General features: G+C 43.6%; 1 protein-coding gene across 4 annotated transcripts in view; it reads left to right on the forward strand.

Moving 5' to 3' along the window:
- Positions 1-2,033: 2,033 nt before the first annotated feature.
- The window catches only part of SGMS2 (sphingomyelin synthase 2), an 83,965-nt gene continuing 72,662 nt past the window's right edge, over positions 2,034-13,336 (forward strand). Inside the window, exon 1 of one of the 4 annotated variants that reach the window (XM_027598137.2) lies at positions 2,034-2,188. The gene's annotated coding sequence lies outside the window, so the exon portion shown is untranslated. Of the gene's footprint in view, positions 2,189-2,247; positions 2,493-2,634; positions 2,922-13,336 lie in introns of those variants that run through there. The other 3 variants (XM_027598136.2, XM_027598132.2, XM_027598140.2) reach the window with 3 other exon arrangements.

The following is a 13,336-nucleotide window of genomic DNA, read 5'->3' on the forward strand; positions in this document are numbered from 1 at the left end:
TAGTGATGCTTAGATAAACAGCATGGGCACAAAGTAGGAACTCAATTAACATTGTGGGTTGAGTCAATGATTTAGGTTATATCCAGAGTAGGAATTATTATAAGAGGAGATAAGAACTACAAATGTTTCCCTAACTTAATCAGTATGTTTTATCATAACAAAGAAATCTATAAAACGGTATTTACGGTATGCACTGGTTTAGAAAAAATTGACAAGAACACATTGGCCAGCCCTTTCCTTCCCTTAGAGCATTCAGCACTATAATTTTTGGAAGCTGACTATATCAAGTACTTAGGAAACTTTGATACACTGTAAGAACAAAAGGTTAAAAAAAACCCACATCTCTGAGAAGGACAAGTCACCATTTTTCAAAACATAGAAATTAAGATGAATAATTTGCTTTCTCATATGTTAACAATGAATAAAATGTAAAAACTTCATGCAACTCAATCACAATTCCACTATTACATTTACTGGAGGATATTTCAGTGTATAATAAAATGACCTAATTATTTATTTCACAATATTTAAATCGAGCCACAGTAATAACCACAAATCCAGAACTATCCATTCAACTGCCTTCCATACAGACAGTGACCCTCCCTGATGGAGCTGCAGGATTTACATCATGGAGTAAGACAGCAGGATGGCAGGCTTTGTTCTGAGCTTTTTGACCTCATCCTTGTGCATAGGCCTGAAAGCCCACAATCTCATTTTTGAGACCCATAGAAAACCTTATTAATACTTATCTCCATAATGTTCCAATATTTGAACATTATAAAGTAGGGAGTCCGTGGGATATTCACCCAAACTTGCCTATGGCTATGCATTTGAATCTAGACCCTCTGTGTTACCAGTGGACAGGACATTCAAGCTTCTGATTAGGTCTGTGATTCTTTACAGAAAATGTTGGTTTGAATTTCCATTTACTTTGCATCCCAGCAAACCAATCTATTTGCTATTGTCTTCTGGGCAAAATGCCTGGGCTTTGTAAAATTGAATATGAACTCCTACTGAAAAGGAAAAATAAACCTGAGGAAAATAAACTTCAATTGGTGGTGTTGTCTTCTGGGTCCTTACCTTTCCATAGCTTTTTTTTTTTAAGATGTATTTATTTATTAGAGAGAGAGAGAGCGAGAGAGAGAGCAGGGGATTGGCAGAGGGAGAGGGAGAGAATCTCAAGCCGACTTCCTGAGGAGCACAGAGCTGGGGGGGGGGTACTCCATCCCACAACCCCCAGACCATGACCTGAGCTGAAACCAAGAATTGGAAGCTCAACCGAGTATGCCACCCAGGTGCCCCTTACCTTTCCGTAGCTTTAAATGAGTGCATTTTTCACAACAGTGATGCTGAACCTTTGATTAATTTCAGGAGCATTTTCATTTGGGGGAAATGGCCTCTTACAGTTGTGTGTTTGGAGACTGCCCTGCATATTTTTTTGTTATAGTAGTTTTTAATTACCATAGATAAATGATTGTTTACCTACATGATTTCTGCAGTAGGCACCTAGAGATATCTCTGGATTATTTTTGTTTATTATATGGAATCGCCCATAAGCCAGTGCAAATTCTAAACATCATTACCCTGTCCAGAAGTAGAAATGAACATAAAAAAACATTTATCATTTAAATTCAATAAAGTTTTGGCCACATTCTAATTCATCCAAGTTAGAATCTGAGACTGCCATTGTTTACTCTGAAAACTGCCCAGCAGGTGTATGAATAGCAACTCCAAGAAACATAGATCCTTGACCATTTTTTAGGAAGGCAACACCCTTCTAAAAACATAACTGCTGAGTTCATCAAAGAAACCACAGCCCCGGCGCCTTGTGCTCCAAAAGCTGCGGAAGAGCGCAATGTTCACTTTGAGCAAAGAACTAGTCTTTCACTGTTTATTTTGGTTACGGTCGCTTGTCCTTAAAGAGAAGCAAATCAATTAGCAGGACGAATGACATGGTAGTTAGTCACCGAAGGGAAAGTATTATTAGCCTCATTTACTTGGAGCAGCCTTCCAGCGCACACCTAGAGTTAGCCACCGAGAGGACCTATGCCTACCCCTGCCAGGCAACCTTGTGAGGTTTGGAAACCCACCTCTTCAACCTAGGCCTGGGCGACACCCTTTGAATAACCGCTGGTGTCCCCAAGCCCACTCACGCCGACATCAAGAAGCAGTTCCTGAATAAGGCAAGGTACGGGGTGGGGGATCCCTTCCCGGCCCCATCCTTAAAAGTTGCCATGAGTGGCGCCCAAAGAAGTTTCCCAGATTGATCTCGGTCACCGCTCAAGGAGGTCTGCTCCGGGCCCTCAGGCTTTCCGCCGGGAGCCAATCGGCCCTGCCTGCCAAGCCCCTCCTTCCCTGCACCTTTAATGGCTGAGAGAGGGGAGGGTCGGCTGGGGTTTTCTCCTTAAGAAGTCGCACCGGTTTTTCGAGCTCCGCTCTGCGCCTGGACAGCCACAGCAGCGGGAGCGGGCTCTGCCGCCACCGGGCCGCGGGTGAGTCACTGTTTGGAAATGGAGTGGGCGGGCGAGGGTGTGAGAGAATGAATGATGTCAGGAGCGCGCAGGGCGGCGGGCGGGGAGAGCGGGCAGCCGGGCCGCGGTAAACACCGAGCGCCGCGCCGCGCCGCGGGCCGAGCGGGCGGGGAGACCCCGCCCTCGGCGCGCACGGAGCCGTCCTCGGCCGCCGAGCCCGGCCCGTGCTGCAGCGCAGCCGGGAGCGGCCTCGCGGGGCGGCGGCCGCGGGAGGGACCCGGAGAGCGGCTTCCCTGGCGGGGCCGCGGCGCAGACGGCGAGACCCCGAGCAAACTTTCTAGCGGCTTCGGCCCGGGGGTGGCTGCGGCAGTGGTCTCAGTCCCCAAGCCGGTCCCCGCCCGGGTGCTGGTGCCTTTGGCTGGGAGCGTCGGGACCCCCGGCCGAGAGCGGGTAAGGAGCGCCCGGAGGGGCCGGGGAGGAGATGGGGCTGCGAAGCCGCGCGTCGGGCGCCGCGCGGGGAGGGGGAAGGTGGCTGGCGACCGCGGACGTGGCTCTAATTCGGCCCCCGCGCGCCCCGCCCCAGGGCATCCTTCACTGGTGTTGCCTGGTAGGGGGGTGGATGTGTGGCTGAGGCTTCTTGCTCTGAGCGTTCGTCTCATTCATTTGCAACCATTTCGGGGAACTCGGTCCTGGCGTTGAAAGGACACAGATTAAACCATACATTGTCCAGAGCCACTCCGGAGGGCAGGACTGAAGTTCAGGAGGTGGAGGAGGGACTGTCTTTTTCTTCTCTGAGAGCCACTTACTGACGATGTGTGAACAGCAATAGTCCAGCCCTGCGCAGCCCACCCTGAAACCTTTCAACGTTTGGCATTCCCCAGCCCCTCTGCTAAAGGGAGGGAGGGTTGGCTTCTCCGGGCAAACGGGTGGGAATGGACCCATCCACCTCTCCGAGACACGGATAATCGTCAAAAACCCGCAGCCACCTCTTGAAACAACTCAGATGTTCTGTCATCTTTTATATCTATTTTCAGTCTTTGCCATTCTTCTGTTTGATCTCGTCTGCTCTGATAGGACCTCAAAACGTTTTGACGTGTATGGTAAATTTTGAAGAGATTCCACTGTTCAGTGACTCTAGGTTGGGCGTGGATTTTGAATTTAAACTTAACTTTGCAAATCCTTGGTGTCACTCGTAGTCTCATCTATTAACGGTGGGTTCTCAGTCACATTAAACACTGACTCGGTAAAATGGGACTGTAACTACAGATGATAGTAATGAGGGTTTTAGAGCGAGAAAGACCTAGCGTAATGTCTGGCACAAAGCAGACCCCAACCGATTGTAACTGTTTATGTATAAATCATGGTGTATTCCAGAGCTGGCATGGGTAAGAACCAATTAGTTTCCACAAAATTTCCTGTTATAAATTTGGTGGGCTGGGGTTTCGCTTGGGAAATCCTTTGGCAAGTTCCTTGGCTCTTCAGGAAGTTAAGTGTTTCACTGCAGATACCTGAAAGGGTTTTGATTGCCCCCCCCCCCCCCATTTCAGTGGAACTGCCCTTCACTGTTTAAACAGATTCAGAGCAATCCCCCAAAGTGAAAAACCTGGGATTTGGAGGAAGACTGGACGGGTGGAAAACTCTAACCTTAACTTTTTTTTTTTTTTCCCAAAATAGGCAGTGCAGAATTTCCTTTTTATAGTCCTTTCCTTGGTTTGTTGCTAGTCTTAACTCACTGTAGTCTTCGGTTGAAGTGTTGTTTTACGAGTTAATATTTAATTTGGTTTCTTTAGTTTTTATTTTTAAGTAAAGCGGGTTGACTTAGGAACCTGGAGGGAAATACTGGAAACCATTGGGTTGCTGCCTCCTGGCCTCAGTTTCTCTTCTCCTGGGATCTTATAAAAGCCCGAGAAAATATTTGGAAGGATAGGAAGTATTTGCTCGGGCATTATTGGAAAATTTGTTCTTAACCATATCTATAACAACTTTTAGGGTCAAAGGTCACTGGGAATTTTTGACACCACATGATGTGGAAAGGTCTTGGGCTCTGGAATCCAGAAGACCTGAGGCTTTCTGGGTGGTTAACTTACTTGCCATATATGAGCAAGTGACTTAAACTCTTGGGTTTGGGAGGGACTTTAAACAAAATATAGGGCAAAATAGAAATAATCTTACATCTATTAAAATACACAGTGGAATACAAATGGGAACTTTTTTAAAGAAGTGATGCTTTGAAGTGAGTTTTTGGGGGGCTGTTGACAATTACTGAGAATCTAGACAGTTTTGGACTAGAGTAGCCTACCCACCTTTACCTAGTCTCTTATGGAGGAATTGACTCCTCTAACCTGAACTAGCAGACATTTATTCACTTCATTCCATTGTTAAACATTTAGTGAGCAGCTACTATATTCTAGCCACTATGCTAGGTACTGGTGATGCTAACATGAAGGAGATTTTGTAAATGTCTTTGAAGCTTACAGTCCAGTAGAGAGCGCCCCTTGCCTTTGATGATGGGGGGTGGGGGGAAGGAGCCAAAAAGGAGGAGAGGATGGGGAATTGGGAGGAAACCAGAAGTGAGTAGGCTCCCATAGGCGGTCTCCCACTGGTAATGCAAGATCCAGTGGCTTTACAATGAGTCCTGAGTTGGGGCTCATAAGTTCTTAGGGGGATGAACAATGCAAATATGCCTTGCTTTGCCCAATAAAAATATTAGAGACAAGTTAGGCTGTTAAGTTAAAATAATTTCAAATGAACCCCAGAGCAAACTTGTTTAAATGAAATCTGAAGGGTAAATTCAGCTAAACCAAGATTTACTGGCTGTGAGCAAAGCACTATGGTAGATTTTTAAGAAGATAATCACTGTGTGAGAATATTCCAATTTGTTAAATTTTCCCTGTATAATAAGTAGTATATTACTTACAGAAGTTTAGAAGTACAGATTAAACAAAGCAGTGATCACCCAGAAAATCACTTAATGTTATATCCTCAAATTCTTTTTCACCCCGTGTGGTCCTATAACACAAAGAGCTAACATGTGTTGAAAACACCGATTTAGAGAAATTAAATAACTTTCCTGAGGTTGCACCTGCTAGAAGGTCATTCTCTACAAAACTGAGTTTGTTCCCTACACACAGTTTTCTAATTGCTTTTTTCATCCAAATATGGACATCTTTATCACTAAAATACTCTTATACAGCAGCTTTCATAGTTTTCTATTCTCTGGCTGCATCCCAACTGAACAAATCCCCTATTTTGGGACAGTTTCCAGTTTTACTATTTTAAGCAACTCTGCACTAAGTACCCTTCTAGCTATATCTATGTGTCTATCCATGATGATTTTGGTCATTTTGCATTTTAAAAAGTGAATAATAATGTTTAATGTAGCTGCCTTTTTTTTTTTTTACCATATTCAGAAGTAGAAAATGTTCTCTTTAAATTTAGGAGTTTGAATTTCTGTGTTCTTTAGTGTTTCTCATAAGATTTCAGCAATAGGATCAACATTCTCTGTGGAGCTGCACAATAGGTCAGTAGCTCATTACGCAAGGGATTTATCTGATGAAAACAGAACACACAGGCTTTCTTAAAGAGATATTTGGGCTTGTATTTTGTTATTAGCCATAAAGCTAAACTTTTGTGGGCAAATAGAGCAGTGCTAATTTTGCCAGGTAGCTCTCTACAAGAAATTCTACTTTCACAATTTGCTTCCTTAAAACCCAGAAAGATGGACAAGTTAAAAATTTCAGATATTGCCTTTAGCAGATTTATCACCACATTAGGTTTAGACCAAGCTCCATCACTTTTAAATAGGTCACCTTTTTAAAAACCTTATGCATTTGTTGTTTGATCTCTTGAAAAGCGTATCATTGGTAAGACATTCTGGGGTTGATTTAATGAAAGTGCAATAAATTTCCATTTGCTAATTTTCATTATAGGTGTAAAGCATTTCTTCATTTAAGCATTCTCAAGTTTTATGATAATATTATACCCTCTTTGCTACCTTGAGTCAGAACTTAAATTTTGCGTTGGGTTTATTTTTCCATTTCCAGTGCTAGTTACTTTATCCTCACGGTTTTGATAAAGGATGTTGGATTATGAGTAGTGGTCAGTTCAGCTTCTTCATACAGAAACTCAGATCAGTTCTATTTATTAATTTCTAACGACAACTTGTAATTCAAAGCAGAATGTAAAGAAACAGGTAATAGAATAAAAAGCATAAAAAGGGGGGCGCCTGGGTGGCTCAGTTGGTTAAGCGACTGCCTTCGGCTCAGGTCATGATCCTGGGGTCCTGGGATCCAGCCCCTCATCAGGCTCCCTGCTCAGCGGGGAGTCTGCTTCTCCCTCTGACCCTCTTCCCTCTCGTGCTCTCTGTCTCTCTCTCTCTCTCTCTCTCTCGCTCAAATAGATAAAATCTTAAAAAAAAACGATAAAAAGGGTAAGCTGTTATTTGCTGATTGGTTTTCTCTGCTACCAAACCTAATTTGATGATTTGGTTACAGTTTAAGATTCAGCTTTACAATTTTGTGTGTTAGTTTGATCATGTCACTTAAAATTTTCAAACCAAACTTGGCACATTCTTAGATTTTTTTTTTTTAAGAAGCATTAAGTGGATTGATTGTTGTGTATATACATCTTTCCTTTCAATATATCCCTCCGTACTGTTAAAAAAAATGAAACCACATATTAAAATGGTTAAAGAGGAGAGGATGAAAGGAAATGAAGGTAACAAATTCAAAACCGAACTGTCAGAAAAGACGGCCAGCTACTCAAAGTCAAATCACGTGAAAGACTCTGGAAGGGCCCCTTCAGGTAAATGTCACTTCTTTGCCTAGTAGTGCCCGTGCTGAGGTTCTTTTATCGTGACACATTTCAACGGTGGGAAGAAAGATGCCCAGTTGTCAGTACTAGTCTCAAGCAGAATTGAGAAGGAGCTGAGATACCCACCTTTGGGCATCCTTGACTCTTTTAAGTTTGCCTGGCAGTACTCGCTTCACCTAGAAAGTCTCTGTGAATCTCTGAATAAAGGCAAATTGCTCCCCAACTGAAACAATGGAACTGGGGGCATCATATTTATGGAGAATTGGGGGGATGCGTGTCTACCCCTGGAACTTAATTACCTCTTTTTATTTAGATGATTAGAAATGCAAAATATGTGATAAGAATTAAACTCTTGAAACGCTTTTCCGTGAATGGGAAGGAACTGAAGGGAGGAGGGGCTCTGGAGGTGGAGAGACCGCTGCAGAAACAAGGATGGGAATGTGCCAGAGGCAACTCTGTGTCCCCTGGGAGGCCTGCTGGGAATTGGCTCTTCCTCTTGGAACTGGGGTCCTGGGGGATCCTGGAGGGGCTGGCCTGGCCGGGGTGCAAACGTATGTCACAGGCCTCCTTGGCCCATTACGCTCATGAGACTCATCCTGGGAAGGCACCTCTTAACACCACTCCACCGGACACTCCACTGGAAGGGGTTAAAAATTACTTTAGGTAATCCGATCTAGCATCTAGAGAAAACGTGAAGGAATGAGTTTTCATTTAGTGGTAGGGAAGTGGGTCAAAGAAAGAATACCTGGTTTTGGATCATGGACCACTTAGCTAATTGAGATGCCCTGGAGGCAAACTTTTAGATGGCAGTCTGTCTCCAAAGAGGAGCAAGGGATCTCTCAGGAAAAATACTTGCGCAGCGGTAGTTGAACGTGAAGCCAAGCCTTTGAAACAGAGCTGGCCCTCAGGCTTGTCACACCCAGGAGCTGGAGCGAAGCCGGTAAAATAGTAATGGTTAAATAATGGAAGAGACTGGAGATAGCATTTTTAAATCTACATTAGAACCTCTCTTCATCTTCAGACTGACCTGCAAGATAGAAACTGTGTGCTCTCCTCTGTGGAGGTAGGGAAACAATTTTTAGAAAGGTTAGCGTACTCAAGGCTGCAGAGCTGGTAGGAAGTAGAGCAAGGGCTTGAAGTGAGGGTGAGCTGATTCTAATGCCCTGCACTGCCCAATATCCCTCAAGGCTTTCTGTAAGCTTTCCACTCGCTTTGGAGATATGGCAGTTTGGAGAGGGTAATATATTTTGATATGGGATTGTGTGTTTACCATGGGTTGCTTATCTGGTCTGTGCTGATTTAAGGTCATGAAGGAATGCCAGAGAGGTGAACGCACACAGGCTTAGGCCCACCTGGACAAATGCACATCTCAGAAAACAGGAGCAGCTCTGTGAAATACAAGGTCTCAGGGCCTCCTAAAGCGCACTCGTTGGGGAGGACAGTGGGGTGTTGTGAGACCCAACACCACTGCTCACCACTAGGTGACCTTGGGCAGCTTCTGCAGATGAACCTCCATTTCCTGGCCGTAAAAAAGGAATAAAATATTTACTTCAGAAGGTGACCATATGACGTATAAAACTTTGTGAGTAAAGCATTGAGGGTAATGCTTGGTTCATATAAATACTCAGTGGCTTAGCGTTCATTGTTTTTTTGCATACAAGCTGCATCTCGGACTTTTAAAGACAAAGTGTTCCATCCTATTACCTCAAAAATCAAATCCTCTCTTCTTATTTCTTTTGTAATAGAAGAGCCGTTTGTCACATCCTGCCTGTATTGGTAGGGTCTGGGTCCTGTCGTTCACCCTTCCCCTCATCCTCGTGGGGTTTAGGATAAAATCATGGCAGTTGTTTGTACAGTGCCTTTGAATTCAAGAACTTTCGTAAGAAGTAGATCTCATCAGCTGTGAATGCTGCAAAGCTTTCAAAGCAGCAATCACAATATGCCAGGCCTCTCAGCAGATGCTGGGAGCCTTCATGTCGCCACACAACCGTCACTGTGCCCTACAGAGCTCAGCCTTCTGAGGAGTATTGTACCATGAACCCCACTGTCCCAGAAAATGCCCGGGGCCATTAAGAATCACAGACCCTACTGTCCTCCCCGATGCTGTGAGTCTTTCTTTAGGAGGCCCTGAGACGGTTTATTTCACACAGCTGCTACTGTTTTCTGAGATTTGCATTTGTTCTGCAAGTTGTTTAACGTCCAGTTATGACCCCGCCCCCAGTAGCTACCAACTTTAATAGCAACAGAGGGCATTGTTTTTGTTAAATTAAATATATATGGGTGTGTGTATGTGTATGATATATCCCCTATGATGAATTGGTTGGCGCTGAGAAGTACACTCCCTTGGAATCTAGTTTGATTGGCAAGTTATAAGCAGTAGGCAGGAACATTTCAAGTTGTATTTGCCAGATACTGAAAGCACTCACTATTTGTCAGGATTTTTTTCTGAGCACTTAGAACTTATTTACATCTCCCCAAATACTCTGAGGTGCATATTATTATCCCCATTTTAAGGATCCCCATTTGAGACAAAGGTTAAGTCAGTTGCCTAAGGTCACACAGCTGGTAGGCAGAATTAGGTTTTGAAAGCAGTTTGACTGCAGAGTTGAACCACCACACTGGTGATTATAGAATCTAGCATGTATCTCACAATTTGGGTCCCCTTTGTGTCCTTGCACATGTAGTTTTAATGAAGGAAACCTCACACCTGTCCAAACATCAGATCCCTGTGATTTACCGTGTGGACGGTTAAACTAGGTCCTATATTTCAGTATCAGTATTGAAAGATGGCAATATTTAATTTTCAATATGGTATTGTCAAACATTTTTTTTTTAAGATTTTTATTTATTTGAGAGTGAGAGAGCATGAGCCACAGGAGGGGCAGAGAAGCAGACTGCCCACTGAGCAGGGAGCCAGACATGGGACTTGCTCCCAGGACTCTGGGATCACTACCTGAGCCGAAGGCAGACGCTGAACTGATTGAGCCACCCAGGCGCCCTGTCAAACTTTGTTTTAAAGATTGTATTTGAGAGAGAGAGAGAGCACGCGAGAGAGCACGAGTGGGACGGGGGGGGGGGGGCGCGGGACAGAGAGCGAGAGGGAGAAGCAGACTCCCTCCCCAACAGGGAGCCTGTTGTGGGGCTCGATTCCCGGATCCTGAGATCGTGACCTGAACCGAAGGCAGACGCTTAACCGAGGGCACCTGGGTGCCCCTCAAACATTTTTCTCTAAAAGTTTCTGAGTGTTCAATCAGGCTTGGCATTGAGTCTGGGAAAGAAGTACATTCTTCCATTCCCCTGAAGAGTGCATTCAACTCAGCAAGAAGATCTGCAATCTTATGCCTGCTACTCCGACGATATTTATTTTTTTAAGTTTTAAGGCTTTCACCTATTACAGTTGAAAGTCCTATTGGGGGAGAGTAGCTTGTACATGTGAGATTTCATTGACTGTTTTCTAATTAGTATTGAAGATGGTGGTAGGCAGAGTAATGGCCCCGCCAAAGGTTTCACATCCCAATCCCCAGAATCGGTGTAACCCTTATGTTCTATGGTAAGAGGGAATTAAGGTTGCAGATCAGCTGATGTTACCATATGGAGATTAGCCTGGATTATCTGGTTGGACCCAGTGGAAAAGAGAAGGCCAAGAGTCAGAACCAGAGAGTCAGAACTAACAGAGCTTTGAGTTTAAAAATGTCAAAGGACCATTGCTGCCTTTGAAGATGGAAGGGGGCTACGAGCCAAGGAATGTATGCAGTTTCTAGAAGCTGGAAAAGGCAGGGAACTAGATTCTTCCTTAGGGCCTCCGGAAAAGAATGCGGCCCCACTGACACTTGGATTCTAGCCCAGTGCAACCCATTTTGTACTTCTGACCTCCAGAACTGTAGAAAATAAATGTGTGTTGTTGAAGCCACTGGAGTTTGTAGTAACTTGTTACAGCAGCAAAGGGAAACTAATAGAGTTACCAGAACAATCTGCGTTTGGTTCTGTTCCTTAGGCCAGCCCCAGGAAAGCTGCTTAATCTCATGATTTATGGTTATGGGCACATCAGGTGTAGCAAGTGTTTGCATTTTGGGGGCTATCCTATTTTATGTGCAAAAATAATGACTTTGGGGGTAGAGGGAATTAACTTGATAATTCTATACATTTTTACACTTAGCAAATGTTTAAAATGCCAGTACCAAGGTTTTAGCAAAAAAAAAAAGTCTATGGGTTTTGGAGCAAGTAGCACCCCTTTGCGCCTTTTCCATCAGAGTTGCTGGACAGCAATATGGCTGCACCCCATGGAGCGGTGGTCACCACTCTGCATTTGTTTGGGGGTAAGATGATAGTCCAAGTGTGGTAGAGCTGATCACTTGAGTTTTGACTCCAGATTCCCTTTAATTTTGTAAAATTTGCTCTTTGCTTATCTAGCAATGTTAATATGCATTCTCTGAGAGCAAGGATACGTCTGTGCAAGGGCTTCCCAAACTATAACGAATTAAATAAAAGATGGTATCGTTCATTGGATCATCTATAGTAAGTATACAAAGGGTTATAGGCCCCCTGAGTAGGTGATATCTTGGAATTGAAGCATCAGTTATTGACATTAAAAATAACAATTTTAATGGATGGGTTTTTTTTTTTAAAGGAATCCTCCCATAACTACTCTTACATTGTGATCTGGAGACAACTTCCATTAATTAAGGGTCTCTCCTTTGTTACAACGTAGAGATAGCAGTGTAAGGAATAAAATCTTGGGAATTTTCCCATATAAAAAATGAAATAAGGGCTAATGGAAGATTTTTTAAAATAATTTTAAAGAAATATGGGTGGAAAAATTAGCTGGATGGCGCATATATATATATATATATATATATATATATATATATATATATGGCAGTTTCGGGGGGGAAGAGACTGCCTTGTATAGAAATATTTTAGGGACGCCTGAGTGGCTCAGTCGTTAAGCCTCTGCCCTCAGCTCAAGTCATGATGCCAGGGTCCTGTGGGTCGAGCCCCGCATCCGGCTCCCTGCTCCGCGGGGAGCCTGCTTCTCCCTCTCCCACTCCCCCTGCTCGTGTTCCCTCTCTCGCTGTGTCTCTCTCTGTCAATCAAATAAATAAAATCTTTAAAAAAATATATTTTAAATACTGGAAACTCTTAAAACCAAGAGCTAGGACATTTTCTTATTTGCATTTCCTTTAAATATACCCTTTTTAGATTTGGAGTCACTGTGTTAGTTTAGGGGGGAAATTATAGACGGATAAGAAAAGTAGGATTGATTTCCTCTTATAAATGTGAAGGTTTGGAAAAAACTCAAAACGATGTGGAGGAAAGAAAGTTTTGGTCTGTGTTCTAAAATGCTTTGGGCGGAGATTTTTCTAGGCTCTCGCTTCTCTAGTCTAGGAACTTCCTGAGCCTCGGCTCTGGGGGTGCAGTGCCCCTATACAACTCTTGACTCATTTGCTTGCATTTTATCCCCATCAAGTAATTCTTGGTGAATGGTTCACTTTTCCCTGCCAATATCTCCATAGCAGAATGAGGATGTCTAGGTTATGCAGGAGGCCTGGTAACCTTCACTCGTACCAGAAGGTATCTATCCCATCTCCTAGCCATCATTGATAGGTTAATAGACTGATGTTTTCTGTTGCCTCTTTCATTAGTATGAATCAGCTCCCGAGCTTATCTCTCCTGGGTGAACTGATGAAAGAGTTTCTGGGCAAAGATGAGACCTGGGACCAATGTGCTGCCCTGCCCTCCCCCTCAGGAGGTAACCATCCACTAAGAACCCACGGTTGTCCAGTAGAGATACAGATGAGCCACACATGATAGTAACATACATAATTTGAGTTTTCCGCCAGCCACATTTTTTTAATAAAAAGTTAAAAGAAGTGAAATTAATTTTAAGAACATATTTTAACTGAATATGTCAAAATGTTATGTCATATTATCCATTATGATCAACCTAAAAATTCTTGACATTTATACATTTTTTTCTAAATCTTTGAAATCCGGCATGTATTCTGCTCTCACAGCACATCTCTACATGGATTGACCACGTCCCAGGTGCTTAG

The sequence above is a fragment of the Zalophus californianus genome, chromosome 2 (assembly GCF_009762305.2).
Source record: "Zalophus californianus isolate mZalCal1 chromosome 2, mZalCal1.pri.v2, whole genome shotgun sequence".
Lineage (NCBI taxonomy): Eukaryota > Metazoa > Chordata > Mammalia > Carnivora > Otariidae > Zalophus > Zalophus californianus.